This window comes from Chelonia mydas, chromosome 2, assembly GCF_015237465.2.
Source record: "Chelonia mydas isolate rCheMyd1 chromosome 2, rCheMyd1.pri.v2, whole genome shotgun sequence".
Classification (NCBI taxonomy): domain Eukaryota; kingdom Metazoa; phylum Chordata; order Testudines; family Cheloniidae; genus Chelonia; species Chelonia mydas.
This window is the reverse complement of record NC_057850.1, coordinates 126,619,941-126,647,530: the sequence shown is the minus strand read 5'-3', so window position 1 is coordinate 126,647,530 and position 27,590 is coordinate 126,619,941. Positions and strand designations below refer to the sequence as shown.

The following is a 27,590-nucleotide window of genomic DNA, read 5'->3' as shown; positions in this document are numbered from 1 at the left end:
TATTAAACAGTTTGGACATAGCTGAAGAAAACAAACTTCCTCCTTCTCACATCACTGCCACAATATCTATATGTAACCACATCGTTTACCTGGCCCTTATTGTCATAATATTAGAGCACCCCACAACAAATGAATTTTTCTTTACAACAGCCCTCTGAGTAGTGGATAATTGTTATCTGTTATTATATATATGTGTGTGTGCACACACATATAACTGAAATTCAGACAGGTTATGTGACTTACCTAGTCTGTGGCAGAGCTAGGAGTTGAACTCATCTCTCCTGATTTCCAGTCGTTCTTTAGCTATAAAATCAACCTTTCTGGTTCCCCCCACAAAGCAAAGCCACATTTTACAACCCTACCTTGTAGGACATGAAAGGGAGACACAATAACATAAGTCGAGTGCTATTTCATCACCTTACAATGTTGCATTATTACACTTTGTACTGATATGACACCATTGACACAATATGATGTCAACATTGCAACACACAAGTTTTTATAACAATGATGTACAGGTACATGTATGTTTTGCTGGACAAACGTAAAAATAGGGTGCCTATTTGTAAATATTAATATTATAATTAAGGCTGGTCAAAAAATTACCACTGAAACTATTTTTGACAGAAAATCGGGTTTTGATTAAACATTTATCTTTGTGAAAAATGGCTGCTTTCTGTGGAAATATTTTTTCGTTGCTGCTCCCCCTCCCCCCCACGAAATATTTTGATTTGGATATGCTACCACTGTGCCTCATAAGAACTGTAGTTCAGTTTCCCCCTAGGGGCCATCCTCTCCCATGATGCACCATTTTTTCTCATGAAGAGAAGAGACTGTAGTGTATTGTGGGACATGTATTCGGAATAGGGAGTCTACTGTATAGAAGAGAAAGGGAGCATAAGTGAGCAAACCTACAACTCTCATGAGGCTCCACAGTCATTTTCATTTTTTCAGATCTAAATATTTTGGGATAGGGCCAAATTAGGTCAGGTGTTTGTTTTTTTCCCCCACTGGGAAGTTAAGTTATAACTAGACCTCTTTGGAACCCCTCCCTCCTCCCACTGCAAAAAATTAACTTCCACGTCAGAAAATCTGACCCCGGCCCAAAATATTTAGACTATTCAAAGTTATTAAATAAATGGTGTTAAAAGCATTATTCAATGATTGCATACTCCCTATTTTTTAATTTTTACTTCAGTTTTACACGCACACTATTTTCCCCTTCATCTGCACAACAACAGTTCCTTCCTGCCCGGAGCTCACTTTAGTTATCTCTGAAATGTAGCCATGTGGTGTGGGGTTCAGTGAAGCAGATGTGCACAGCACCCCCACACAGCAGTAAAGATGCAGTGATCCTTCCTAACACCAGCATTTGGGAAGTAACTTGTCAAACAACCCTAAGGAAGTAGGAAAGATCAATGCACAGCTGAAAGTGCCCATTCTGGACCATAACTCTACCATCACTACACTGATGTACTAATGACTAGCTGCCAAGACATCTGATGTGTGCTAATAAAGGTGTTCATTTAATTTAATTTTTGCAATACGTAATTGCCACAATTTCCTCCGATACTGGTAAGTACAGTAAAATAAGGGACAATATTGTCATTCTGTCTAGAATGGCTCACGATCGTGAGTGCCAGCCTCAAGGCAAAGTGGTTGTGTGTTCTATACTTAGATTTCACCAACCAAGTATCAAGTGTGAACTCCTCAAATACTGCAACAACCTTAACATGGACTCACAGACCATACCCTTGGGTACTCTATCTTGCCACTGAGGTAAGCTTGCCTTTGTGATCGATGTCCTCTTTCACCAAAAATAACCACAATATTCAGGTTACTCCCAGTCCCAAAGGACCAATCACTTAACTCAGGTCAATTGCACCTCAGATCTCAAACCAAAGACAAAGCTTGTCACCAATCCAATAATAAAATAATGAAAGATTTTTAGGAAAAAGAAATGAGAGTTATTTACAAGGTTAAAGCAGATAAGCACACTCACAAATGAGTTACAGTCTTAGGTTCCAAAAGGTAACAGAAACTGCTGCAAGCTTTCTATGTCGTCTAGAGCTAACCTAAGCCAAGCAGCTTGGGGATCCCTTGCTTATGCTTAGAAATATTGGCCTCTCTAAATCCCAAGCAGCACAGTGATACAGATCCTTCTGGTCAGGGATTTTTATTCTCTTCCTCCACAAGTCAAACCGACAAAACAAGCGTGGCACCTGCCTTCTCTTCATAGATGTGTGTTGTGGGTTAAGAAGACAACCAACAAAGTTTTTGTCCTTTGATGTTTCACAATGGGTCATTTGGTTTCAATGGGCCTTTTTGTGTGCAGGACCAGCACTTTACATTAATTAATGCTTCTTTCTTGTTTGGTGAGTTACACAATTACAGAGGTTTACAATGCAAACACTCAATATAGCTATACCATGGGCTACAGTTGTTACAAGTGAGAGCACTATGTGCAGCATCATACAAGCATTTTCACATGTCTAAACAGTAAACATATTATTATCAATTTAACATCTATTTTAACCATGCCAACACACAGATTGGCTTCCCACTATGCATTTGTCAGTGTTCACATAATCTATTTTCTTTAGCACCTGGTCTGTCATCATCACAATCATATCTCAGCAATGGAGTCTTTGGTACATTTCACTGTGTGGAAATATAAATATTTTACTACTGATGAGATCCACTTACTCTTCCATTAGAGTGGAGAATCTGTCCTGTATAGTACACAGCAGGGTTTTGGAGCAGAGCCTGGAGCTGGAGCGCGGAGCAGCTCCAGAGCAGTGGAGCTGCAGGTTTTTGCCTGGAGCTGGAGCGGAGCCGGAGCACAGCTCCAAAGCCCTGGTACACAGGAAAGCAAATGTTTTAGAGATTACCCAAATCAATATCTGATCCATCATTTCATATTATATAAATCAAGAGTGTTCATTCTGAAGTTAATCCATTTCAAATTCCCCATTCTTCTCAATATTTCAGATGGAATAATCTATTTTCTTTAGTCAATAAAGCTACAGCCATGTGAAATCCCATTAGGTTTATATGATTCAACAGCTATATAAAGCCATTGGAAAACACAGTGAGACAAAATGGGCTGAAGTGCCAACAGCATATGGATAACACCCCATTTGAAGATCTTTATATTCAAAGTAAACAGTACTATCTCACAAATTTCTCAGCAACCTATTGAAGTAAGCCTGGATGAAGAGCAGCTGAAACTCAAGCTAGACCTACGCAGGACTCAGTGATGCTAGCAGGAAGAAAGTAATATTTTGAAAGACGTGGTTCTTCTATAACATCTGCTCTTAGCCTTGAGGTTCTTTTGGACTCCACAGCGCTACCGGATGCCCAAAATAGCAATGGTGGCAACACACATCCGTTTGTATCTACAAAAGGCCAGATTTTATCCCACCCCATCAGACACAGCTCTGGCCACAATGATCCATTTATTCAAGACCTCTCTCCTTAATCATCGCAACTTTTTTTAGAACTGGTTGGAAAATGGAATTTCTGGCCCATAGGAAATCTGACACTTCAAAATTTTGGAACAAAAAATGTAAAATTTATCATTTATAATGGAACAGGTATTTTAAAAAGAAATGCACCCAGATAATGTTGAATCATTTAATTTGGACAACAAAATAGTTTCATTTGATATTTTTGAAAAGTTTTGTTTTGATAATGTCTAAATATTTTGTTTTTATAAGGTACAAATGTTACATTTTGATAATGTTAAAACCTTAACATAGGATAGATGTATAATATTAAATTATAATGTAATATTAAAAAGGAAATAAAACGAAATGAAACCAAACTTAAACATTTTGACATTATCAAAATGAAATAAAGTCTAAATGGTTGGTTTTGACACTCCCTTTGAAAATGTTGTCAAAACTGCACAGTAACGCAAAACATTTTGATTTTGACAAAACTGCATTTTCTGACAGAAAACTTTTGTCAAAATATTTTCAAACAGATCTATTCTTTATATCTAGGAACTCTGAAGAATCTCCAGCTAGTAGGAAACACAATACTCTATCTACTTAGCACATCACACCAGTGCTCTACTCTCTTCATTGGTTCCCCATTTAATATAAGTAAGGCCAAAATCTCTGTGCTGATGTCCAAATACCTCTGTAGAACTGGCCCTAGCTACATGGGAGTGTGTTTTTCCCTCCATGACCATTGTGATGTCCTGCCCCCTTTAAATCTTTAATCACTCCCTCCTCCCTAGTGCAAAGCTTCATTTTTGGGTTGGTTTCAGTTTTGTTGCAAGAACAATAAAAGGTTTCCCGACAGCTTGCTGTTCTTAAATGAGCTCCTCTGTGTCTATATCCTTCTCTGCTGGGTCCAAATAAAACAACTTTGACATCCCATGTCCACTGTTTTCTGTTGGAACAATAAAACTGGCAACAAGTAGGAGGAGGCTCATGAGTGCAGAAGGCAGCACATTTATAGGAGGTGGTTCTAGACTATGGAACTCACTCCCACAAGAGACAAGGATGAACATGAAACTAACCACTGTCAGAACTAAAAGAAAAACTCAGGTCTCTGAATTAGTTTGTCCTCAACATGTTCTTCCCACTCACAGAAACAAGCACTATAATTCTAATTATTTCTCAGGCAGGCTGAGGAGAGAGATAACTATTGTTAATATTGGTTTTTGTTTGAAACACCTGGGAGGTGCTTAGATGCTACAATGGTGAGGACCATAGAGGTGCAAAGGTAGATCACATTAGAAAGACCAACCATAATTTAACTCAAATGGTGTGTGGTTTTGATTGGTTTGTGAGTCTTGGGCCAAACTATGAGCAAATGTTTTTTTGAGCAATTGTAGCACAGCCATGATAAAGTTAGAAATGACTCCAATCAAAAATCTATATGCAAACATCTCTGAAATTTTGGGGGCAATTTGGGTCCAGCTGCAAAGTTTGCAACTCAGCCCCAGTTCCAAGCAATATATGTATCTATTATAACACATTAAATATGACAGATTTGGGCAAATGATAGACATGCATTTGATGTCATTTTTTTTATCTTGTGGCAGCACAAGTCACTCTGAAAAGCTTGAAGTTCCAGTGACTATTCTGTACCAGACCAGAAAGTGCACTGAAGCTGTAGGAAACAAAACATATTCTAGATACTTAGTAGCTTAAGACCCACTGGACTTTCAATGAGACTTAGGATCATAACTGCAAAGTCACCTTTGAAAATGGGACTTAGGCTCCAAACTCATTGATGCCCTTTGAAAACTGTATGCAATAGCTGTGAGAAACAAATGAACAGATTCCATTCATCTCAGTGGCTGATTAACTGAAACCTAATAATGTCAACATTGTGAAAATAGCAGGCAGGTTTTTTTTGTTTGGTTGTGTTTTTTGACCAGCCATAGAGATGATCCATTTTTTTCTGAATTTTAATGAAATTTCAAATGTTGATGAAAAATTTCAAAACAGCTAGCTATTTTCCCCCTTGTTTTTTTTTTAGACAGGTATAACTGTGCGTTATTATTTTAGCAGACACATCAAGCTATTCTAAGTTTGCAGGTGGCATTTGAGATTGGGGGAAAACCCTGAAACAACAATACTCCCCCACTTCCTCTGACACTTACAATTATGTTCATGTCACAAAGAGTGGGTGGGACAGTTTCCACTAGCATGGCATCCTCAACTATTCATTTGGAGTATGTCTACCCAGCAAAAGCTGTGTGTGTGGTAGTTCACCCAAGCTAGCTTGAATATAGCTAGTTCAGGTAACAACAGCAATGAAGACCATGCAGCCTGGGCTTCAGCCCCGGTAGCACAAGCCTGGCACAGAACCAGGGGAATGTTCCTTGCTCACTAGCCCATGTTGCATTGTCTTCACTGCTATTGTTACCCATACTGGCTAGATTGAAGCTAGCTCTGGTAGACTAGCCTGTGCACAGCCTTTACAGTGTAGCCATAAACTAGGAGAGGCTAGAATTACAATTGACACCATGGCAAAAAACCCAGTCTGGAAAGGAATGGCTATCTCTGAGGAAGCCATGCTTGAGAACTCAGACTGAAAAGGAACAGTTGTTTCAATGCCTCTTTCCCACCACAGCAATATTCTGCTTCTCTGTGTTACGAGACAACAATGCCACTATACTTTGATCATTTGTTCTATAACTGTGCATCTTTGTGTTTTGAAAGCAAGAGACAAACTCCAGATGGAAAATAAAAGGGAGGCTGACACACAAGCAAGAGAAATGTAGATTTAAAAAGACAGCATGTAATTGCATGCTACAGTTATGTTTTCCTTTTGTATGAGAAAGAGAAAAAAGATAAAAAGAAAAAAATGTCACTGAGTTTATGAGGTAGTTTCTGAAAAGAAAAGAAAAGAAAAGAAAAGAAAAGAAAAGGCCTGTGGTTTTTGATGGAAAATCACTTTAAGTGATCCAGAAGTACATGAAATACATTTAAGGCAATGCAGCAGATGGAGAGTAGAGAAACATCTTGAGTTAATTTATTTTTCAAGTGCACAATGGTTTTTCATGATATAATTGAATTAAAGAGTCAGAGGGAAAGAAAAAAATCCTTTTTTCCTGTTATGTTTATCATTCTCACAGAAAGAACCATTGAAAGTTGTGTGGGATTTTTTAAAACAACTAGAGTAAATGTTTAAGCTTGCTGTGATAAAGCAGAGAAACAGCCCACCAGCACAGAAGTGATTAAAAAAAAGCCTTTTGGCCAAATAGTCCCTCCCCGATATACCTGCAGCCAGTGCCAGACCTGGAAAGAGGAAAAGAGGAGAGAACCTGGCTCAGTTCAAGGCTGACTGATGAAGGGCCAGGAGCTAGGCACCTCCCTACCTGAGGTGAAGGATCACTAGCCTGCCAGCCAAGGCAGCCACCAGGAAATAAACACCATCCCCCTGGATAAAGAAGACTGTGGAAGAGACTTAGGAGCACCCTACCTCAGGGATAACTGGCTGACCAAAGCACAGAGACCTTGTGGAGTTCTAGCCCAGCCAAACTTACAGCTGCTCTGCCTGGAGGAAACTGGGACTGCAGCAGAACACCGCCCAATGTCCATGAGGGATCACTACTAGAGACAAGCCACCACAGCAACTTGAATTATAGGGGCCATACCCCAAATTGTAGGACAGTGGTAGGAAGTAGCCCAGGGCAGTGGATGTCCTATTCTGGGGTTAACTTACACAGGGCCCTGGTGGAGAGGGAAGGCCCAGGTTCCCCTACCCCACTGCCATAAAGAATGAGGCACCTCAACCACGGAAGCAAGGGCCCAGAAATCAAGCTTTACAACCACTATTCCACCCGGCCCTATTTTTCAGATGAATAGTTTATTCACCGAAAAATGCAGTTTCAGTTGACTCAAAATTATCTTCAAATGTGACAAAAATAGTTTTGGTCATTCACAAAATCGCTAAAGAAAGAGAGGAAGAGGTGGTGGTGCTGCTTCCCCTCGCCCACGCCCCACTCATCTCCCGTTATAGCCTCTAGCCCAGTAGTTTGGGCACTTCCTTAGGATGTGGATGACCCAGGTTTAAATCCTTTCTTTTGAACAGACCCCAAACAGACTTTCAATTCACCAAACATTTTGAAAAAAAAAGAGAGAGACCCAAATATTTTTTTTATCAATTCTTCAGAATTGCCACAGATCCAAAAAATCAGTTATTTACCCAAATCTAATCACAATTGTTTCTTCTGATCTGGCATATATCTATTCTAGCCAAGTTCTCCTTTATAATAGAGAAAAAGTTGTAGAATTGTTTAAAATGGAAAAAACACAATTAAGCGTGAGCACTGCAGACTCGTTTCCTGTCTCCCACAGTGGTCAATATCAGATGCTTCAGAGAAACATGCCAGAATCCCCACAGATTATGCACTGAAGCATGAGGGTTTATGTACCCTTTTAGAGTATATAACAATGTTCTCCTTAACCACACAAATGTCTAATTATATTCTGAATTTGGCTAAGCTCTTGGATCCAATGAAATCTTGTATCAAGGAGTTCAAAATAATTAACTGTTGTGTAAAAATGTACTCACTTTTATCTGTATAAATCCGTTGCCTTTCAGTTTAATTGGATAACCAATTGTTCTTCTACTGTGAGAGAGGGTAATCAAGAGCACCTGGCTGACTTTCTTCATTACTTTATATATTTCTGTCATATCACCTCTTATTTGTTTTTTCTCTGAAGTAGGACCAGATTTCTCTATTGTGGCTGAGATCTGCGCTGTGTAGAAGAGAGTGGGCATCTCTTTAGGAGCTGGTTGCATCTGCCTGGTTTGCTGCCTGGATAGGCCTTGGACAGCAAAGAGGCTGTAATAGGGGAAGAAATCTAGCTCCTAATCTTTTTCAATCTCTCTTCAAACAGAAGTTTCTCCAGGCCTAGAGTAATTTTTGTCACTGTCTCTGAATCCTTTCTATTTCTGCTATCTCCCTTTCAGGGTGAGGTAGAGGGGGACCATTATTAATTATGGCTATTACAGTAGTGCCTAGGAATCCACCAAAATTGGGGCTTCATCGTATTAGTCACCATTCCACCAGAGGAGCTGGCAGTCCTGTCCCCAAAGAGCTTACAGTCTAAATACACAAGTCAGGCCAACGATAAGTCAGACTAATGGTAGGGGAAAGGGATATAACACACAAGTAGAGCAAATGTGATGGTGGTAGCAAACATTCCTGTTAATGTCAGTATTTTGTAGGGAGGTAGGTTTGGTTGGGGTGGACGGAAGAGAGCAAGAGGGGAGTTAGAGCAAATAGCCAATTATCTCAGAGGGCAGAGAAAGCCTAGTCAAAACTGTGGAAAATATTATCAGTGTCTATAAGTCCCTGCTTAAACTGTTTGTGCAGCTCCTCTGTCAGCTTCAGTGTATCATTGGCTCCTCCCTGCAGTTTCTTTTCTGAAGGCCACTTATGGCTTCGGAGAGAGAAGGCACCACATGAGTGCTTGTGGTCCAAGAACAGAGGTTTCACCTACACACTTCTGAATTAGAGGAGCAGTCAGGGGAAAGCATGACCCCAAATGAACCAGAACTGAACACAAAATAGTCTAGGTGGCATTGGGCAGAGAACGAGAAATCTGTTTTGTGAAGGAAAAAAAATGAGGTTTTGAGATTTGGTTTCATTCCATGTTGAAACGAAACTGAGATCTCTAAATTCTTTCCTTGAAAAAGAGAACCACACAGACCCCAGAATAGCCAATAGCCCAGTGGTTAGAGCACTCCCTTGGGATGTGGGAGGCCCAAGTTAAAGACACTTTTTTTGTTAAGTTGCTCTAGAGTTCCTCAATATTTTCTGTGTACTTCTTTAACTCAATTAATTTTGTGCCATCTGAAAATGACCACAAGGGCTAACCATGTCTGCAAAGTACACAGATATACATATTCAGAAACTGCATATCCTTAGAAGTGCTAGCATGGAAGTCTTCCACCTGTGGAGCAGCTGTGGTGTAGAGACAAGGTAAAAGCAAGAACAGAGGAAAAAGGTAAAGGTGACAGTAGAACATGTTTGTGGGAGGAACCATATATAGGGATGCCACACATGGCACTTCAAAGTGGGTTATAAGCCAAACTGACTTATAGTCACATTTCTCCCTAGGCCAAAAATATCAAATAGAGAACACAAGGCTACTAACATTGATAGAATCATAGAAGATTAGGGTTGAAAAAGACCTCAGAATGTCATCTAGTCCAGTGGTTCCCAAAGCCGGTCCACTGCTTGTTCAGGGAAAGCCCCTGGTGGGCCAGACCAGTTTGTTTACCTGCTGTGTCCACAGGTTCGGCTGATCGCGGCTCCCACTGGCCGCAGTTCGCTGCTCCAGGCCAATGCAGGCTGCGGGAAATGGTGCGGGCCAAGGGATGTGCTGGCCGCCCTTCCTGCAGAGAAGAGAGGTCTCCCTTACACACTTCTGAATTAGAGGAGCAGTCAGGGGAAAGCGTGACCCCAAATGAACCAGAACTGAACACAAAATAGTTTAAGTGGCATTGGCCAGAGAACGAGAAATCTGTTTTGTGAAGAAAAAAAAATGAGATTTTGAGATTTGGTTTCATTCCACATTGAAACAAAACTGTGATATCTAAGTTCTTTGAACAGCATCAGCCCATGTCTGCAAAACTCAAGGATGTGGATGATAGTTATGGGTTCTATGGGTCCTGAGTTAGCCCTGATTGTGGGTGAGTGAATCCTTACTTTAACTCTTCATATCACCTGAATAATGATCCCTGTAATACCGCTGTAAGCAACTCGGAGTCAGACTAATATACTGCGGGCTGTACGTGATTTTTATCAAGGATGCTTTGTAATGTGTTTCTCCATGGTAGAAAAAAATGTGCACTTTGCCAGGTTTTTAAATTGCTTCTTAAATTCATCCATCAATTACAATAAATGAATTATACATTCCAGGCTAGATCATCCAAGAGAAAATAAATTCTGTGTACATTTTTGGCATCTTAAAAAACAAAACAAAAAAAGAGAGTGTGTGTGAAAGAAAGCATATCTTACTTCTCTGCTAATTAGTTTTTTGATATCCTCTCTGAAAGGGTCCGGATGAGAAGCCACTGAAGACTTCATTGTTTTCTAAGCTGCTGTTACACTGCAGTAAGCTATGACTTGGCATCTTCAAGGACACAAGGTTACTGAAGCTAAAGCAGTCCCTTTTTTCAGGAGATATTGCGAGACATCATGTATGCAGGAGCATCTATCATAACCTATTCAGCATATCTTCCGCTGACAGGTAAGTTGTCACTACATGCTTCACTTTCCTTTCTCTGTTACAGACTGGCAGCTTCTGCACACTTTTCATTGTGCAGGTGCTTCCTTTTGGCAGACTTGTTCAGATAATAGAGTAATCCAATCAAAACATCACTGAGAACCCCTGACAGAACATTTGCTGCTTTAGAAACATTTGCACTCACCATATGGCAAGGGCAGCTTAGGCTATGAAACTGTGATAATTTTTGTTTTCACTCAGTGAAGGCATCTGAGATTTATGAGGGCCAAAATTCATTATGTGTTGACAAATCCATCCAAATTTTTAAAACAATTTGTAGGATGATTCCAGAGCTCAGTAAAGGAGAGGTGTTTCTGTTTTCATTGCCACACATATAACGACAGATAGCTGCATTTCAGCAGGCGTTCTGCATGGTGCAGCCAACAAGCTGCTTATTACAAAAAGACTACAGTATTCTGTAGTAATGGGATAACATACTCCAGTTGGACATAATACTAACTATATTGTTTGTGGCCATATATGAAAAGCACTTATTTAGTAGCAAAATAAACAGGAAATGTCTTTTGATAGACATGACCATCATCTCATTAAATATAATTTCTTTCTAAATTTGGTTGAAAGATATTTCTTAAATATCTCACACTCGTTGACTTACCACAAACTAACAAGGAGCAGCATTGTGTTGATTCTTTTTTAATCTGAAATACGCTAGTTTCCATATGTTCCCTGGGAACTTAAAAGTAAACTGCAGTGCTTTTAAAATAATTAAGTACCATTATAATAAGATCTTGCCATATCTCATTAACAGAACACATTGATATAAATTAAACATTTTTTTCAAGTTAAAATTATTTCCTCTTAATTTATCTCTGGACCGGATTTCATGGCAGTAGCACCTCAGCATTTTAGGTGGGATACAGTAACATGCATTATCTCCCATCTGCTCTTCAATTAAGGGCACTTTCAAGTGATCCTTAGTGTTGTCCAATGGATTCCAGGCTACTCAATGAAGGACAGCTACAGCTGATGCCTTGGAGACCCACACTGGAATATGCACATGTGAACTCTATGGTCTTGTACACTAGAACAGCTGGACCCAAGAGAAGAGCTTCAGTTGCTAGAACCAGATTCTGTTCTCATTTATACCAGTTTTAAAACAGAGTAACTCCACTGAGTTTACAAAGGTTATATCCTTAACCCTATTCTACTCATGGGGAAACTGAGGCATAAAGAAGTGAAGTGACTTCCCCCAGATAACACAGTAGATCAGTGGCATATTTCCTGACTCCCTGGACAGTGCCCAATCCATTGGATCAGGCTGCCTCCACTGACCTGGGACCACCAAACCTGAGGACTTTTAGCTGGTGGTCCAAGCAATGAAAATCTAATATTTTATGCACTAATCAGTCATCCCTCTCTGTAGTGCATTAAGCTTTACATGATTCCTCACTCTGGATTGTTAATTAAATGTCTCCTGATGGTGGATGCTTTTTATATAATTAATTTGGTGCCTAGAGAATAATTATCATAAGCAAGAAGCACCATAGTTTCCAGGAGTTAAAAGAAATAGCTTGAAATGAAGAGGACCTCATTTATCTTAACAAGTTAAGCAGTAAATACAAGAGGCTATATTGTGTCTCCTAACCTCCCTCCTTCCTATGGTGGGGGGGGGGCAAAGAGTTCTAAAGTTCAACTAATTGAGAGCCTTCCCCAAGGCAATTTGAAATCACAAGGGACTTTCCAATTAATTCCATAGGCTTTGGATCTGCCCCGAGTTTCTAGTTAGTGATCCCTACAGGAGGAAGCAATTTATGGCCTAAAAAGGGTGCATATAGCCCAGTCTCCGAAGCCTGTGCAATCCATAGGGAAAGACAGCTTTGACCTAGCAAATCCTGGGGCACCTAAATGGAGCAGTTACCTATCTGTGCTTCTCTGTGAGTGTCACTCTTCTCTGACAGCATAGCACCCTCGGCTGCTGTGTAGCCATTGTGTACCTGTGTCCTCCCATGGGGAGTGGACAATATGAAGTAGACACAAATTTTGCTGGTATTTAAGGATTACCTATAATTTCTTCCCTAAAGTCATAACGGGATATTAAAATTTGGGATTGTGCAAGATCCCTCCCTCCCTTCCCACCACAGCCACTAATCTTTGGGAAAGTTCTGTGGAGCCACAAGTAGAATTTTTCCCGTCTCCCTATCCTTAAATTATACAGACATTCTATAATGGTGGTACAAAGCAGTACATCAGCTTCTAATAGCATTACTACAGTGTTTTGTGTCCTCATGTTCTGAAAGTGTTTAGAATGATGGGTGCCCAAAGCACATATGCATGGAGTAGACATAGCACAGGTTGATCTGGGTAGTGTCTCTGGGTGGAAGAGAAATACCATAGGTGTACAGTGAGTAATAAGTAGTATTTTTATTAAGAGGAGAACTACTCCATACACTCCCTCGCTTTCTGCTTCCCCTGTCTATGGAAAGCAATGTCATTTTCTGAACTGCATGATTTACATGTAAAATGGGGAATGTTTTAGCAGCTAGGCAATTAGGTCTAGGGGGAAAAAAACAGTAGACCATAATATTAAAAAAGCACCATTATGCTTATATATCCACCACTGAACATTTCATGTTTGTAATCTGCACATCAATCTATTTAAAGCGCTCTGTATGTTAAAAAAATATATTTTGTAGGAGTCTTTTATCTAGAGATTGGACAGTCCATACAACTCATGCTCAGTGTGCTGTTTCAAAGTCAGTGGCAATATGCTGATTTACACCAGCTGAAGCTCTGGGCTGTAATAAAACCTATATGTTTGTTACACTACAGAACCTTTTATCATTTCTTTTCACTGAGTTTTCAAATTTGTGTGTGTGCACACCGAAAGGTATAATCGCAACAGAAACACTCATTGAAACGTTGTTCATAAAGAGTTACCCATAAAAGCCCCTTCCAATCTTGACCGCTTAATCCTGTGTGGATCAAATTGTACACTCAGGGGCTAATTAAATACAACATTATTAGAATGTTATAGTTATCAAAAACAAACATTTGAAAGGAAGAATATTTGAAATTCTGGAGGAATACTGAAATTCTATTGTTTGAAAGTGAGGGAATGGTTTGTCAGGATGCTGACACCAACTTCAAGTTTGCTTCTTGTTTTGTACTGAATATATGAATTATACCACTAAGGTATTTTATTATACAGTTATATAATCTACAGACTCTTTAAAAAGCACTCCACTGTTTAAAGAATTTTAAGGCGGAAAAGTCAAGCACTCAAAAGAAAGGAAAAGCCCATGCACCTTAATTCAGCCCTCCAGTATGTCTGCATTATGATACAATCTTTAATTACATGATCCCATTCTCCTTTTTCCACATGACAGCTGCCTCATTCAGTACGCAGTACCATAATACATATGGGCACCTTCAATTTAGGCATTTCCATACTTTTGAGTGCTTCACTTTGCAAACTTAATGTTCTTTTAACATATACTTATGTAATTTCTTTAAAATAAAAATTGAGAAAACAAAAAAATCATCATATGAAACCCACACAGCTGGAACTGCAAGAGGGTTTGGACCTTTAGATTCATAGCACAGTCCTCTACCAGTTATGTTAACAGAGTAACTGGTAGCTATAGAGGACTGTTATTCTCTACTGGACCTGACACTAGAGGTGGATGGAGACACATTTTGCAAGTCGTTTTCGTAGCTATTTGCTATACCACAAAGAAAAGTGGAAGATTTGGAGAAAATGGGTTGAATTCCATATTCTGTAGGGGACTGTGCTATAGTGGTTACGTATCCTTCTGCCCTATTTGCCCCTGCCCAGTTTCTCCCTGTCTCCTTCTGCTACTATCTCTCCTTCCCCAGCTCCTGCCCCTGTCCCTGACCCTGCTGCTTTCCCCTGTGTCTCCTACAAACCCTTATGCCCTTGACTTCACCACTGCCCTCCACTGCTCTTATTTTCCCCTGAAAAAACTCCTGTACCAGTACCACCCCTCCTACTCCCTCACCCCTGCCAGTACTACTTAGAGGAAGAGGAGAACCTTGGCTTCTGGGTGTTTTTTTCACCATAAGGACAAACTTCTTGTTCCTAAGGACTATAGAACTGGACCTAACATAGGACCAGAATCTCAGTAGATGTGTGTAACTGGTGTATCTGCATTGAAGTCAATGGAAGATCTGACCCATAAATTTTACTTTGCAGTTTTAATGATTGTATTAGCTATTACTTTCTATACACATTTCTTAATGCTAAGTATTTTTTATAATTTTGTGGCCCTCTAAAGTTATGTTCAAAGATTAAATGTCTTTGATTGTTTAAGGTTGGATGTTTGCTGTAGGAACTGTTTGAAGTTCTAAAGAAGAGAGCTTTTAAAATCACAGACCCATAGAAATGTAAGGCTACAAAGGACTACATCAAGTCTAGAAAACAAGAGACACTCTTTTCAGTTGTCCAGTGAATTTTTAGTTTTCTCTCATTTTGAAAGATGCTTCTATGTGCTCTTAAGTTTTTTCTGCTGCCTCAGATTTCTGCCTGCATACCTGTCACTAGGTTAATCTTAGTGCTCCAACTCTGCACGTTGTCCTGTAATTTTAGAGGCCTGTTAGGAATTAGCTATGTTTAGATAAAATACTTTCCCTTGGTTTACTATCAGACTGGCTCAATTAAATAGAACCCACTTAACATAGATCTGAATCTTAGAGGCATTAATGTCAACCTCCACTATATTCTTTTAGGCTAGGATTTTTAAAGAAGCCTAAAGGCATTAAGAGTCCAACTGATATTTAAATCAAATGGGGGTTGGGGTGCCTAACTCCCTTAGGTTCTGTTACAAACCCCACTCCTTAATATTTATGGGCCTGGTTCACCACTTCATTACTCCAGCTTTAGGCCAAGAAATTGAACTGAAATCAATGGACTTATACCAGCATAAAACTGGGTAACAGAATTGAATCAGGCCCTAGAAATCTGCAGTTTCTAAGACTGATGTTATTTTCTGCAGCTGATTCTGTGTGTGGGAGTGCACTTGTGAGGAAGGGCTAGGAACTCACAACTGCTCTCCTTCTCATGGTGCATTACTGAAAACAGATGCATCTGCAGAGATGTGAAGGAAAGGGTGGGGAGTACTTGTTAGGCCCTCACAATCTTACTCAAAGTTGCCATGACCACTTTGAAAAGCTGTAATTCTATGAACTGCTACTGAAAGAAATTCAAAAGTTCCATTTTAACCATCATCAGAGGTATCATCAAGGGGCACACAGAACAGACAGTAGTGTAAATGCTAGAAGTAGGCAGGACTATTCTCAAAGACAACGCAAGCAAGTAAGCAATAAATTTCTTATGAACATCATCCCTCAAGAATCTTTCAGCAGGATTGCCATTTTTCACATCTTTTGGTAGAGAAACACAGGCTTGGGATCACACAGACTTGAGGGAGTTGGTGGCATTTTAAAAGAACTGCATGTTTTGAACCTCCACATTTTGCAGTAATAGAAGAAGCTTTAAGCTACTGCTTTGAAATGTCTCCGCTAGTCTCCCTGTCCATGTCCTGGTGTCAGTTTTAAATGCCAGAGCTGTGAGAGACAAAACTGTGACATTCACAAATATACGCTCAGTTTCACACTGGAGAACGTCAAGAGAATGCATGACTTAGAAACTCTTGACCAGCAGAAAAATGATGGAAGTGAAATAAATGAATATATTCATATATTCATATTGCACCGAATGAGATTATCTTCTAATAGCATGATGATGATAATATTATTTTACTTGTATAAAGTCCCTTTCATCCCAAATGATCCCAAAGTACTTCAGAAACTTTATTAACTATCCAGAGAAAGGGGGAGTGGGTCAGCTTGGCAACGCTGACTCATCCCCTAGGATCCCTCTCCACAAGGACTGAGGAGTTGAAAGCCCTGGCATGAGAAGCCCCTTTTCCCAGAGCAGGCAAAGTAGCCCCATGCTCCCTCCCCTTGGAGCTAGCAAAATACCAGGTTTGGGCAGGACCTGCTGTGGTCATCACGCTAGCTGTTCTTTATAGGGGGGCTGAGAAAGATTTTTTCCCTCACACCAGATTGGCCAAGGTGAAGTGGGGTTTTCCGCCTTCCCCACAGTGGGTTCCCGGAGGGCTTTGTTGACGTGAGGCATGAAGGGAGTTAGGCTAATATGTCACAACTCATTATGTAAGTGTGTGGCGGATGTCCAGTGCAGGTGCTCCATAGGGAAGGGATACAGCGACCGGATAAACAGCTTGGTAAAGGACTTTGAAAGGAGCTGTTGGTTAAAGGAACAGAATGGGGACGGGGTTCAGGGCTCCTATGACTGACCCAGCAAGGAACCAACCCCCATTCTTGTAGCCCACCTTAATCCTTGTTCGAGGGGGTGTGTGGTAAGGTCCTCACAATGGGTTGCTGGAGGATCTGGATGGAAAAAGAGTGGGGCTGGAAGAAGCCCCCCGGGTAGCTATTGAATGAACATGGGGTTAGCTGCACTGTACACTTTTATCTGCCAGGTAGTCCCAGACATCCAATAATAAAGTTGTGGACTGATTAAAACCATCTCAAATGTCTCCTGTCCTTCTTTCAGTATAACCGGACAATATTGATTTACTCGTATAAAGGGCCAAATTCTGCTTTTATTTTCAGCCATGCACCCCTACTGAAGGTATACTTCAAAACACTATTTTAACTTAAGAGTATTGATTAAAAATGATAAAACTTTGCAAGTGCAACAACACATTTCAGGTTATGTGCTATTGTGTCATATTATATCTCCAGAATCCATATGTGAGTGGGTGAATGGATTCTTGAGGAAATTAGCTTTAGCCTTATGCTTCCCAATATACATCTGACATTTTTACGATGCTGCGTGGAATGTTCATGGGGTAATTTGTCTAAGAAGTTAATGTAAATACTGAAAATTATATCTGAAAAATATTTTGAATTATAAATGTATCAAAATGTCTTTTCAATATTTTAAAATTATGAAATACACTTTAAAGAACAAAACAACAAGAGAAAAATGTTACTCTATTTTCTGTTTAAAATAATCCCTAAACGTACACAAAGTTTTCTTAGAAACATATTATAAATGAATATACTAAATGTCAGGTATATTGCATGAAACTGCTCTATGATTTAAAAAATCAAAATAAATCGATACGTCCATGAATGTTCTTTACAGTTAAATGGTGTCATTTTGCTAATATCAAACTCCTTTAGGTACTCAGTTCTTCAGTTTTGCAGTACAATCGCTTCAGTCTTGTTACCCCAAACAAAAAAGTGGTATCATTGAAGAAGGCACCTTGAACTACTATATGGTCATATCAAGATAAGGAAAGAGATTCAGAGGAAAGTGGGCACACTAAACTTTTTTTTTTTTTAAAGCAGGAAGTGTCAATATTTGAAATGTATATGTTAGTGCCATCATGTTTATTTTTAATTATAGCTGAAAATATTGCTGTCAACTGTTTATGGGGGATCTGTACACCTAATCAACTGTATTAGTGCCAGAGCAATGTTGTCACAGCTGCCTTGGCAGAGATTATTTGTGTTGCCATGGGATCTTTACAGTGTATATTGAATCTTGCGCATACTTTCTGTGCACCTTTGTCTCTCAACTGAGCTCTCTCATCTATTAAAAGTTAGAGGAGAAAGTTTTGCTTTCATATGTCACCTTTAAAGTGGGTATATTTGGCTGAGGGAACAAACAAAAAGTATAATGCAGCCTTGCAAATTTTTACTTGCCCAATCAAGTATGGCAAATAATTTCTTTGTTTGGGCTATTGAAATACTAGGTTTTGTCATTATCATCATCAAACTAAAGGATAGGTTAGTACATTTTGAGAGGAAGAAAGGCATTAGGGTGAAGGTACTCGACAGGAACTCAGGAGAAGATCAAGGTTCAATTCTCAGCTTTGTCATATTTTATCTGACTTGCCCAAGGACCTACATCCTCTCTGTGCCTTGGTTCCCCATCTATGAAATGAAGATAATATTTTTCTCTTTCCCACACTATGTCTGCCTTATGTATTTAGATAGCAAGTTCTTCGGGCTAGGGATTGTCTTTTATTATACATACATACAGGACCTAGCACAAGAGGGCTCTGGTCCTGGTTGGAGTTTATAGACACAACCATAATACAAGTACATTTTTGGCATGTGCTGGTAAATGCTCATATTTGCAAGCACCTTTGGAATATATTTTCAATTAATGCATGTAAGGTGTTTTTGTGTTTATTATTTTTCAGAACAAATTGTAGGTCTGTACTCCCACAGTTTTAACAAACCAGCCCAGAAAATCTTTGTTACCAAGGAATAAGAATGATCTTTAAGCCCTTATCTAGTCTTGTTTAGTCAGTCATAATTTTAAATTCTTATTGTAGTTTCCCCAGCCATACTAAGTAGAATACCCAGGAGCCAAGTGATGCAAACAAGGAGACCTAAAATAAATACTTCAGACTTTATTCATGTGCCTTGAAAGAACCCTAAAGCAATGCTGTTTAGTATGCCTCAGAATCCTGGAAGATTAACTGGACATAGAAACCTTCACATGGTCTCTTCTGTTATACTTTGCACATTGCTTAATCTAAAAAGTACAGAATCATTTAGAAAACTCACATTTTCTATCCTGAATCCTTATATTTTATATATCCTTATAAACAAGAGGTCTAAACTTGTGAAACTAGCATGACAAATATTGATGGCTTGAAAGATTCATATATTTAAAGTAAAGCAGACACAATTCATCAACAAGAGTTGTCACTGCGAGAGCCTGTTGGGCTAAAACAGGCTCAGAATTTCTGTTGGGTATGGATAAGCTTCCAAAACTTTGGATGATTATCTGAAGCTAATCCAAACCTCTTTTGGTCTAGAAATTGGACTAGGAAGGCTGCAAAAATAGACTCTCTCAAGATTTTCTGTTTGCCTGGTCCCAGGCAGATCAGAAATGCATGAATTCTTATTTTAGCTTAATTGTCTCATGTGTCTCTCTGGTACAGGAGATGTTGCTGTCTTCTGTGTTTCATTTTGAAAATAATAAGTAAATAGAAATCTGCTTTAATGCAAACAGAAACAGAACACGTGAAACTACATTAAATGAAAACAATAACATCCACAGCAAATTGTAAAGACACTCTGTGGGCCTACAATTTGAGATTCTATTTACTGAGATAATACATATTTGCATTGTTGAAATCCTCTTAGTTAGTTACCATTCTTAGATGTTGCTAGGACAGGTGCTTAGACTATGCAGAATTGCCAGCTCTCACCATTTTATTCCAAATATCAGAATATTTGTGACTTTTCTGAAAGTCCCAATTCCTGGATTCATGTGATTAGGTATCTCAACTGTTAATTAAAAGAGCCCTTGAAAACATGAACCCTAAGGGTTCCCAGCACCAGAAAAAAATGCTATTTTAAAAATCTCTCATCTTTTGGGATCTGACATGATTTTCAAATCCACAGGTTTAACAATGCTGTAAACATCTAAGATAAACAGACAGTCCAGATGGTCCCACTGAAGCCACATACTTCCTCAAAAATAACACAACTGCATTTTTATGCATCATAGGCCCACCTATGTCTGTCTTTCCCTACCCCCCTTTGAAATGATGTGTGCCACTGAGAGTGTACAGAGTAGGTGATTCTTGGATTCCCCAAACTACAGGAACTGTTTTCCGGATGACTGGGAAAAGGCTAATGTAGTGCCAATCTTTAAAAAAGGGAAGAAGGAGGATCCTGGGAACTACAGGCCAGTCAGCCTCACCTCAGTCCCTGGAAAAATCATGGAGCAGGTCCTCAAAGAATCAATCCTGAAGCACTTACATGAGAGGAAAGTGATCAGGAACAGTCAGCATGGATTCACCAAGGGAAGGTCATGCCTGACTAATCTAATCGCCTTTTATGATGAGATTACTGGTTCTGTGGATGAAGGGAAAGCAGTGGATGTATTGTTTCTTGACTTTAGCAAAGCTTTTGACACGGTCTCCCACAGTATTCTTGTCAGCAAGTTAAGGAAGTATGGGCTGGATGAATGCACTATAAGGTGGGTAGAAAGCTGGCTAGATTGTCGGGCTCAACGGGTAGTGATCAATGGCTCCATGTCTAGTTGGCAGCCGGTGTCAAGTGGAGTGCCCCAGGGGTCAGTCCTGGGGCCGGTTTTGTTCAATATCTTCATAAATGATCTGGAGGATGGTGTGGATTGCACTCTCAGCAAATTTGCGGATGATACTAAACTGGGAGGAGTGGTAGATACGCTGGAGGGGAGGGATAGGATACAGAAGGACCTAGACAAATTGGAGGTTTGGGCCAAAAGAAATCTGATGAGGTTCAATAAGGATAAGTGCAGGGTCCTACACTTAGGATGGAAGAATCCAATGCACCGCTACAGACTAGGGACCGAATGGCTAGGTAGCAGTTCTGCGGAAAAGGACCTAGGGGTGACAGTGGACGAGAAGCTGGATATGAGTCAGCAGTGTGCCCTTGTTGCCAAGAAGGCCAATGGCATTTTGGGATGTATAAGTAGGGGCATAGCGAGCAGATCGAGGGACGTGATCGTTCCCCTCTATTCGACACTGGTGAGGCCTCATCTGGAGTACTGTGTCCAGTTTTGGGCCCCACACTACAAGAAGGATGTGGATAAATTGGAGAGAGTCCAGCGAAGGGCAACAAAAATGATTAGGGGTCTAGAGCACATGACTTATGAGGAGAGGCTGAGGGAGCTGGGATTGTTTAGTCTGCAGAAGAGAAGAATGAGGGGGGATTTGATAGCTGCTTTCAACTACCTGAAAGGGGGTTCCAAAGAGGATGGCTCTAGACTGTTCTCAATGGTAGCAGATGACAGAACGAGGAGTAATGGTCTCAAGTTGCAATGGGGGAGGTTTAGATTGGATATTAGGAAAAACTTTTTCACTAAGAGGGTGGTGAAACACTGGAATGCGTTACCTAGGGAGGTGGTAGAATCTCCTTCCTTAGAGGTTTTTAAGGTCAGGCTTGACAAAGCCCTGGCTGGGATGATTTAGCTGGGAATTGGTCCTGCTTCGAGCAGGGGGTTGGACTAGATGACCTTCTGGGGTCCCTTCCAACCCTGATATTCTATGATTCTATGATTTTAACTGTGGTTGTCACAGGCCTTTCTGTAGGGTGCACAAGGAGCATGTGTGGTGGAGACATGAAATCCCCATGTATGCTCCCTCTGCCCCCCACACACTGGGGCAAAGATCACTTTCAAATTTGGCCTGGAATTACTTCTCTCTTGTCCTAGAGTTACTAAACAATGAATAAAGCAGATAGTTTTGAATGTGTTCCTTGAATTTCTTTCCTCATTTAGGATAGGAAGCACTGACCTCATTCATTTTTTTTTAAACAAGCTGTGTCCTGGAGTTCTTCTGCCTGTCACACACAAATAAGTCCAAATTAGCTTATCTCTGAATCTACAGACGTTCTGAGCTTGAAGATGTCCCCCATTAAGCACCTCTTTTTACATTTACATCCCACGGATGAAAATGTAAGCAAGTGAGTAGTAAAGATGCTTGAAACAGCCAGTTTTTGCTTTGTGAATATTTGTTTTAACAGCAAAACATTTTCATCCATGCTCATAAATATGATCCAAAATGTAATCTCTTTTCCTCCAGCCATTTGTGGTAAAAGTAGCAAAATGCCTTTGTATGTCCCATCTTGGGCAAAGCACAATTTTTTTTAAATTTTCACCAGGTAGAAATAGGACATTTTCCACAGAGAAATATTTGCTATTTTTTAATGTTTTAAAATTTGCTTTAATGGAAAAAGCTAAGATGCCAATTAGCTTTTTTTTCAAAAATGGTGAAAATTTTCTTTTAGTGGATGTAGGTCAGCAGTACTTCCAAAAGGTACAAACATGAAGTAATCTTCCCTGGTGTCACTTCTAATGAAAAGAGGAAGTTTGAGCTTTCCTGTTTGCAGACTGATTAGACCAAATGTATCTCTTCTAACACTAAAGGCCCCAAAAGGGATATTGCTCTCTATTTATTGTTCTGGCTAGCAATCTCCTACTTAGGAAACATTCAGAGTTCCCTACTGCATCTCTGTAGCTGCACCTGCTTATTCAATGTATCACTTTTTCCCTTGGTTCTCTATTCCAGAAGAAATTTTGTAGGTATCTACTTTTTCTTTGCAGCCCATGATACTCAAGTCTGTCTGTCAAGCTGGCTCTTTTACTTGATAATCTTCCCTATCTTTATTGAGCTTATGCTTGGCACAGTGGGAGAGGAGTGAAGGGGAGAGGTAAAGGTGGTTCTAAGGTGCTTTCATGACTTCCCTGACTTTTGGTCAGCCAGGGACTGAATCAGCCTTCAGCACAAATGAGAGCAGCCACAGAACTGCTCTAATTTTCACAGGCTAGTATGGTCCCCTATGGGCCATTCTACCAGCCAGTGATCAGCAGAGCATATCACACTCCAGCTCCATTGGGCCCCCTTACACTTGATGGAGTTGGCAAGTAGCATAAAGCCAGGTACGTGCCATCCAAGAAATCCCTTGATGTCCAAAAATCCTCAACTGCCCCTTTAGGGCAGTTTGACAGGCCCTTTGCCCCGTTCTGGTGACACAAATGACATTAAAGAGGTATGAGGATCTAGCCCCCACTTTTCTCAGTTTTGAAATATGAGACCAAAGTAACATGTCTTCAAATATTTTTCTCCTGTTGGGTGTAGACCCTACTCACATTAATGTCCATTTAAAAGTACGACTTCACTTTTTTTTGAATTGCAGCTATTTTGTGGCCATTGGCATCTAGGCTGCTCCAAGATTACTTCAGTTAGCAGATTCCAAAACCTTATTTCCTAGATTCACTCTGACAGACCCTTTCCCGCATGTTACAAACCAGTCCTACGAACTCTAGCTCTGGCTAAAAAAAATCAGTTATACTGCAGAGTTGGGTTAGTCAGGTAAACTCAAATTACCCGGTACCAGTTCTTAAGTGCTGAAAGGTTCCCTGAAGCAGCTATCATATAAGATATTAAATGTCATCATTTTCATGCTTCATTAACTGTATAATTCAGTGGGGAATGCTTTTTTAGCTGTTCCTGGTTTCAAATAGTGTTTGTTGTGCCTTGAATGAAATCTTGTTGACCTCAGTAATTTAGCTTAGGCAGCATCCTTACTTTAGTAAGGACCACTCAGTGTAATGAAAACATAGTATTTGCCTTTTATAGTTGGAAGCTCAAAATTTGAGCTTGGTCCAGTTACACTGCCTTAATTAGTAGATTAAAACATTTTAGATGGACAAAATATTTTAGTACAGTTAAAGGGCTGAAAATAATTAATATTGGAATGGTTTAAAAATTAAGTTAAGTGATGGATTACTGGCAGTGAAAAAAATCTCTTTAGAATGAGTTTAAATCATACCTTTGTTTGGCGGTTTTTATATCTGGTGTTATAGCTGGACAATGAGTTGATTATAAACTACATTTTCTATTTTCTTCACCTAAATAAGCAGAGGACTTATGTGACTATGAATTTGTCTTTTTGACCTCTCCATGGTCTAATCCAATGCCCGATATAGTCAAGTCAATGAAGCTGAAATGTTCAAGGGAGACAGGCACCCAAATACCAGAGAATTTCAATGGAATGTGGACACCTAACTCTCTCCTGGAGGCTTCTTCAAAAATCCATGCGTGAATCTTTCCCCTGACTGTACTGACCACTGCATCAGACATCTCTAGAACTTAATGGAAGAAGTTAAAATGGCTAAATGGCTTAAACCAAAACATCCTGGCTATTACAGTGCATTTTCCAAGCACATAGAGATCATTTTTATCCCATACAACATCAGCTTGAATCAAGGCAGTGACGGGATCATATGGAGAGAACACATGGTGGTCAGTACTAATACAACTGACTGTGTGTTGTCTTCTCTTCTGATATATGCTCAGAGCATATCTTCATAAACACTATATCATTGTCGCCAAGGAGTGTATTGGTGAGATTAGGTAATGCTTTAATGACAACAATTGGGTGAGGGTACTGGTTGAAGGAAAAGGTAATTGTAATAATACAGCTGTTATTTTATTAATTATTTGTATTGTTATACCATCTGAAGACCACAATCAAGGCTGGGGTCCAACTATATTAACAGTGTGTGTTACATTCTCATCATGTGCAAAAAAATTAAGGAAACTTGAATAAAACTACGGGTTGGGGGAAAGCTGACAGGTGTGGAAGAGCACATGGTTCAGACAGAGATGTCCCTTAAGGGAGGATTTATTGAAGGAGATAGTCTATATCCTAGTAAAGAGGAGAGGATAGAAGTTGATCAAGGAGAAGTAGGAACTGAAGAGAAACAGTCAAATGAAAATATGCCCCATTCAATTATATCATATAAAAGTAGATAAATAAATATTGACAAATTTTATAAGTGCTTGTATACAAATGCCAGAAGTCTAAACACTAAGATGGGTGGACTTTACCTGCTATTAAATGAGGATAGTGATATAATAGGCATCAGAGAAACTTGGTGGAAAAATGATAATCAATTTGACACAGTAATACCAAGGTACAAAATATACAGGAATGACAGAATAGGTCATGCTAGTGGGGGAGTGACAATATTTGTAAAAACATAGAGTCAAATATAGTAGACATCTTAAATTAATCAAACTGTACCATAGAAGTGCTGTATATATTATTCACATGCTTGAATAAGAAAAATATAGCAATAGGAATAGCTACTGATCACTTCACCAGGATGGTGATGATGATTGTGAAATTATCAGGGATATTAGAGAGGCTACAAAAACAGAAAAGCAAATGATAATGGAGCATATCAACTCTCCCCATATTGACTGGGTACATATCACCTCAGGATGTAATGCAGAGGTAAGATTTCTAGGCACCACGAATGACTGCTTCTTGGAGCAGCTAGTCCTGGAACCCATAATAGGAGAAGTAATTCTAGAATTAGTCCAAGGTGGACCACAGGATCTGGTCCAAGAGGAGAATATAGCTGAATTGCTTGGTAAAAGCAAACATAATGTAATTAAATGTAACATCCACGGAGGGAGGAAAATATCAAAGAAACCCACCAGAGTAGTATTTAACTTAAAAAAAAAGAAAAAGAAAAAAAATGAGTAAGCCAGTTAGACAGAAATTAAAAGGAACAGTCACAAGAGTGCAATGTTTGCAAGCTGAATGGAAACTATTAAAAAACACCATAATAGAGGCTCAAATTAAATGTATATCAAAACAACAAGAAAAGTACCGTAAAAGGACCAAAAAATGACACCATGGCTAAAAGTTAGAGGCAATAAGACATCATTTAAACCTTGGAAGTTAAATCCTACTGAGGAAAAGAGAAAAGAGCATAAACTCTGGCAAGTCAAGTGTAAAAGTATAAGTCAGCAGGCCAAAAAAGAATTTGAAGAGCAAATAGCGAAAGACACAAAAACTAACAGCAATTTTTTAAAAAAATACATCAGAAACAGGCCAAACAATCAGTACAATGTTAAATTATGCAAGATAGTTAAGTCCAAAGATGACTGTGAAGAGTTACAAAGCAATCTCAAAAAACTAGGTAATTGGGCAACAAAATGGTAGATGAAATTCAATGTTGATAAGTGCAAAGTAATGCATATTGGAAAACATAATGTCAACTATACATACAAAACAATGGGGTCTAAATTAGCTGTTCCCACTCAAGAAAGAGATCATGGAGTCATCATGGATAGTTCTCTGAAAACTTCTGCTCAATGTGCAGCAGCAGTCAGAAAAGCTAACAATTTTAGGACACTTTAGGAAAGGGATATATAATAAGACAGAGAATATAAGATTGCCATTAATATAAAAATATAGTACACCCGCATCTTGAATATTCCATGCAGTTCTGGCCGACCGAGCTCAAAAAAGATATATTAGAATTGGAAAAAATACAGAAATGGGCAACGAAAATGATTAGGGATATGGAACAGCTTCCATAGGAGGAGAGATTCAAAAGCCTGGGACTGTTCCACTTAGAAAAGAGATGATTAAGGGGGGGATATGATAGAGGTCTATAAAATCATGAATGGTGTGGAGAACCTGAATAGGGAAATGTTATTTAGCCCTTCATATAACACAAGAACCAGGAGTTCCCCAATTAAATTAATAGGCAGCAGACTTAAAACAAACAAAAGGAAGTACTTCTTCACACAACACACAGTCAACCTGTGGAACTCATTGCTAGGGGATGTTGTGAAGGCGAAAAGTATAACTGGGTTCAAAATAAAACATTAGTTAAGTTCATGAAGGATATTCCCATCAATGGCTATTAGCCAAGATAGTCAGGGACACAACCCTATATTCTTGATCTCCCTGAGCCTCTGACTGCCAGAAGCTGGGATTGTATGAAAGGGATGTCATACAATAATTGTCCTATTCTGTTTATTCCTTCTGAAGCATCTGGCACTCACTGCTGTGGGAAGACAGAATACTGGGCTAGATGGATCATTGGTCTGACCGAGTATGGCCATTCTTATGTTCTTATGAAAATGCATGAATCCTGCAGAAGGCCATATCTACAGATTAGTAAAAAGTCTTATCCCAAACAACAGAAAACAGATGCAACCTTACTATATAGTGACTTGCTTCTATAGCTGTGCAAAACTGAAAGGAAAAAAAGAAAGTAGCCTCTAAAACTAAAGTAGTATCTTGATTTGGTTTTGTTTGGTTTGTAAAGACCTGTATTTCCTCCTATCCTTTTCTTTAAAAGTTCTTCATTACAAGACCCTAAAAGAAAGTACAGAATGTCTTTCAGTAAAATCAATGGAGAAATAAATCCTCCAACAATTCTGCTTTTCACAGTCACTACAAATTCCTGGAAAGCTGGGCTGTCAAATTACT

General features: G+C 39.4%; 1 long non-coding RNA gene across 1 annotated transcript; it reads left to right on the top strand.

The window, feature by feature from the left end:
• The first annotated feature begins 8,048 nt into the window (after positions 1–8,048).
• LOC122464574 lies at positions 8,049–26,831 on the top strand. Its single transcript, XR_006288747.1, has 3 exons — positions 8,049–8,061; positions 23,650–23,653; positions 26,565–26,831. It is a non-coding gene; the product is annotated as an uncharacterized LOC122464574 (long non-coding RNA).
• Positions 26,832–27,590: the final 759 nt, after the last annotated feature.